Source organism: Budorcas taxicolor, chromosome 23 (genome assembly GCF_023091745.1).
Source record: "Budorcas taxicolor isolate Tak-1 chromosome 23, Takin1.1, whole genome shotgun sequence".
Taxonomy (NCBI): domain Eukaryota; kingdom Metazoa; phylum Chordata; class Mammalia; order Artiodactyla; family Bovidae; genus Budorcas; species Budorcas taxicolor.
Window position 1 is genome coordinate 42719448 of NC_068932.1, and position 5098 is coordinate 42724545.

The window sequence follows — 5098 nt, forward strand, 5'->3', positions numbered from 1 at the left end:
AGGACGTTGCTCCTCTGGAGAGCGTGGAAGGAGGCGGCTGGTGAGAAGAAGGGAAGGGCGGGCTCGGGGCGCCTGGGTGGACACGGCCAGCCGCCACCACCTCCAAGCCTAGGGATGCTGGACCCCCGGCTCGGGGCGGCTCTGAAGCCTGGTTCCTGGTGCCTGCAGGGCAGACGTTGAACTGCCCCTGTTTATCACCAAAGGATGGCCAAGGCGCGTGCTGTGTGCTCTGGCCTTTCTTTCTGAAAAGCTCCTTTGAGCTCTGAGACTCAGCAGAGACTCCCCAGGAGTCACTCCCAGTGCGGTCATGATCAAGGACACACAGCTGGTGGCAGGAGGGGAAGCATGGTGTCCACCTGCTTGCTCACCTCGGGACCGTTGGGCTCCACGCTGAAAAGAAGCGGTGGGGCATCGGTCACCCCGGGAGTGAGGTTGGCAGTGGCCATTTGGCCCCACATCTGGCATGGCTACCTGCCGTGGTGGCTGCTGTAATCCAAATATCATTCAGCTGGTACTAACTCAGTTGTGCTCAGCTGGGACCTCGGGCCCCCAAGCCCAAGGGGAAAATGTCTAACAGCTAGTGTTACCCAGCTGTGGCTGACAAGTTGCGTTAGACATGGTTATATTGGATTCAACTTTTCTCTCTCTCTTCCCTCCCCCTGCCCCAAAGCTAACGTGTGTGTGTGTGTGTGTATAGACAACCTTAGCATGAAAATGGTTTTCAATAGGCAGGTACTACATGTAATAATGTTCTTTGAAGTCTGACCCAAAGTCACCTTCTTCTGAGTCACATGTCATAACTATTGGAGCCAAGGAGAGGGCAGAGGAACGTGCCTGGCAGGTCCCCCAACTCCGGTCTGTGACTTGAATTTTCAGGAAGCTTTTCACCTTGTCTCACGTGTCTTGTCCAGCATGTTCTTTGAGGTGATTGGAGAAGAACAGACCTGAGCAGGTTTTTAGCCTGATTTTAAGGCACCTGGTTCCATCATCCCTAGGGTTCAATATCTTAGTTTCTGTAGACAGTAGAGGCTTCCAAGGTGATCCAGAAAGTGCTCTGGGCCCATGATGGGAGAGTGAATTTTTACTGAAAACCATAACTCGGAAAACTATGCCAACTCACTAGCAGCCACCATCTTGTTTTCATCAAAACAAGGTGAGTGGACCAGGCTCCCCGCCTCTTTGTCTTTTTGCCGTTTTGAGTGATGTGTGCATGTTAAGAGCAGTTTTTTCCATCCTTCACACTCACAAGGGACTCCTCCAGGGTGGAAAGGATGGGAGCAAAAGGCTCAGAGGGCTCATTCTCCCCTTCCTTTTCTGGGCACAGCCTGACTTTGGAGACAGAGAAGGGAGGACTCTGTTCCGCAGGGACCAGCCAGGAAGAACCTGATGCTTTTCACTGCCGAGTGGCCCCAGTATTGAAAAACAGCCAAGTGTGTGCATGTTTGAAAAGATGGCGTCTTACTAACCTTAGCTCCTCATTTAGAAAACAAATCACTGAGCCTGGCCTACTCTTGTCTCATTTCTAAGTTTCCATGGATACCGACGTAGCCTTGGAAGCCTTGACGCCTCCCTGTCGCAGCTGGAGGTATACCCACACCTGCTTAGAGGAGCCAGTGGCACACAGCCCTTCCCAATTCCGCGTTCTGGGACATCACCTTGGTAGCTTGAAATCAGCCATGATGAGCATATTTATACCATGAAAGTCAACAAAGGCTACAAACCAGGCTCTTTTCTCCACTGAAAACTCATTGCTAAACGTCTCCCAGCACATCACTGCCCATACAGGACTTAGTGTGCCACTGAAACAAAATTGCTCTGGTTCAGAGCACTTTTGGCCCCTCAGGTTTGAATCACAACAGATACTCACTTTTGTTGCGCTTTCCTAGCATCAAGCAGCTGTTCCCCCTTCGCTGTCCCAACCCCCAAAGCATCAGTGAGGTTGAAGACAAGCAAAGAGCCAGGAAAATGTGCATCATTGAATCCGACCATCCCTCTTTCACACAAATACTCTTTGGGCAGTGGAGGAGTAGTGACCCAGTGGCTGAGGTCAATAGTCAGATTCAAACAGTCAAATAAGTTTTTATCAATGTCAGGTTGGAGGAATAACTGTCAACTCCTCTTCCTGCTTGCTCTGTGCAGGCAACACATTATACCCCCAGAAGCAACTTGATTCCTTTCACCTCTTCTTTAGCTAAAAAGTAAGGTCTGTCGCCTATAATGCCACATATCTTGAGAAGAGACATTTCGTAGTTTATACTAAACCTTAGGACTGCCAACAAACCAATAGAACCAGTTGTACTGGCATCATGGTGACAGTCCCCCCAATATGCCAGTTGATTGGGTATTTTCACCATTATTAGGACCCAGGTATCAAGACCCAAGGAGAAGTGAGAAGAAGATCACTTCATTAGTGATCAATATCCACCAACTCTGCTAGGATTACCTTTAGATAAATGTTTATATTCATCTATATACAGTCTATAAAATTTCCCCAGCTTCATTATTCCCAAGAGAATTATCTACCTCATTTGGTAATTTATCAAATGTCACATGGATTTCTCAGGTAAAACACTTAGGAAGGTCCAGATCAGCATCTCTGTGAAGGGCCTGGGATGACTTCCTTGACAGCAGCCCAGCGGAAGGCTTGATGTTGAAGGGCTGAGCGCTGGTGGACAGCTGGGCTCGATGTGAAAGTGTTTCAAGAAGCTGGAGAACAGAGCCTAGAATGGAGAGGATCTCAAATCCTAAACCCACATACAGGGCTCAGTTCCTAGCCCAACATGCTCTGAACTCATAGGTTTAAACTCCACCCACAATGGCTTTCTCAGTCACTCTGCAGCTCCAACTTTTCTTTATGCTGCTTCTTGAAGGAGGGGATTTCAGAGCCCTGGGGCCCGCTGAGGGGTGAGGGTCATGGCTTTGGGGTTTGTGTGTCTCATGGTCAGCTGACCTCCCAAAGACGTTTCCCTGAGAGCCTGCCTGCTTTTCCGGAGATGTCACAGCGGCGGGGGAGGAGGGGAAGTTGCCTTGACTCTTCTCACACCGACTGTACCTTCCTTCTAGGACTCAGCTCAGCCTTCTGTCACCATGAGCAATAAACCTCTCTCCTCCTGTTTGTGAAATTAGTTTCCTTTCTCGTGATGCCTTTCTTTCTGAGAGAGGATGGAGAGATCAGGCCACGTCCAGATCATGGTTGCTGTCCTTTTACATACATCCGTGCCCATGGATGATGTCTTTGCAGGACTGTTTTGTGACCCTGTGCAGGGGGTGGGGGGGGGGGGGTGACCATGGGCTGCACATATTTAGAATATACCCCAATTCAGCATCCACTCATTTACCTATGATTTTAATGAGGATGAGTTATCGGGGCCAAAAATTCCTTGCATCCTCTCGTGTCCTTTGGACCACAGGCACTGGGGGGAGGAGAGAGGTCCTAGATGTATTTGGGGCTCCCACTACTTTCCTGAAAGATCCACAGCATCTGGAATGAAGCCCTCAATGAGCTAGCCTGACCTCTGGCCAGCTGCCTTTGCCCTTCTGGTGGAAGGAAGAGATGTAGGGCCCTCAGTCTCGTTCCTGGCTCTCCAATTGAGATGCAGCCACAAAGTCAAAGCCCTCTTTCCACCTCCTTCCACACATACAGGTCAAAGGAGCAGGCCCCGGGCATTTCTGGGAACCAGCTATCTAGGAGAGAGGAATCCCCGTGAGTGGAACTGCCTGCCTTCCCAGGTAATTGCATCAGGAGGGGAATGTGGCTAGGACATGAGGCTCTGCTCAGCCTGACCCGGACTGATCACTGTGCAGAAGCAGTGGTCTGCGAAAGTCCAGGGAAGCCGAGTTCTGGAGAGGTTGGAGAGTGGCCCACAGCAGCCACGGTTTCCAGCCCAGCACTGCAGGAATGCCCGCCTCTCACTCTGACATTTACAGAGCACCCTCTGTGTGTCCAGCCCTGGACTGGGTCAGGCTCTGGGGAGACCGGGATTACTCTAGAGAATGGAGGCTGAGGCTGCCCTTGTGGGCTGTGCACAGGGCTAGGGGCACGTGGGAGGGCTGACACACTGGACAGTGGGGAAAGAGGGTTCGGGAAGGTTTCCTAGAGGTGGTGACATTGGGCCTGACCTGCACTGGGGAAGATCATGTGACAAGACACGAAGGAGGCGTGAATAACATGTCTGGTATGGAGTTTGGTGGGATGAGAGCTAGACGTGTGTCCAGGTATGAGATCAGGTGTGTGCTGAGGAGGTGACGTGCCTCCTGAGACAGAGTGCACATGATCTGTGACCCAAGGGAGAGTGTCAAGGTCTTGAACTTGGGAGTTCCAAAATTAGAGCTCTTTTAGAAAGAAGACATAGGGGAAAATCCACATAATTTAGCTAGTGAAAAAGAGAAGGAGGAAAGAGAAGAAAGGAAGGAAGGGTGGGTGGGAGGGTGGGAGGTGCTGAATTCGTTGCATTTCTTTTGTGGAACATCCAAAGTTATACAGTGAATTGGGAGGCCAAGCAAAATTCACTCTTAGGAAACCAACCTCATTGACCAGGGTGCATCCGCTGATAATACACCTGAGAGGGAATGAAGCTATGTCTTCAGAAGGATGTGTACACATTCCATAATGACACAGGGTCCATGTGGGCAGGGCCCATAACTCCTGGGGACAACTGGAAGAATCCACAGCAGAAACAACCAGATTTGCAAAAGTTACCCTTGTGCCAAGTAACAGTTCAGCTACCCTTCTGCCCTTCACACTCACACCCGTCTCTGGGGGCGGAGCGAGGGGGTGTTCAATTTGCTCACGTGGTGTGCCATGTAAATATGCATTTAGCACTGACGTTCCAACATTATGCATCTGCTCAGTCTTAGCAGTGTGATGTTGTTCAGTCACTCAGTCGTGTCCAACTCTTTGCAACCCCACAGACTGCGGCAAACCAGGCTTCCCTGTCCTTCGCCATCTCCTGGAGTTTGCTCAGAACTCATGTCCATTGTGTTGGTGATGCCGTCCAACCCTCTCATCCTCTGTTACCCCTTTCTCCTCCTGCCTTCAATCTTTCCCAGCCATGTAATAGTTTATCACATATACCCACATGTAAGGGACTTTTGAAAT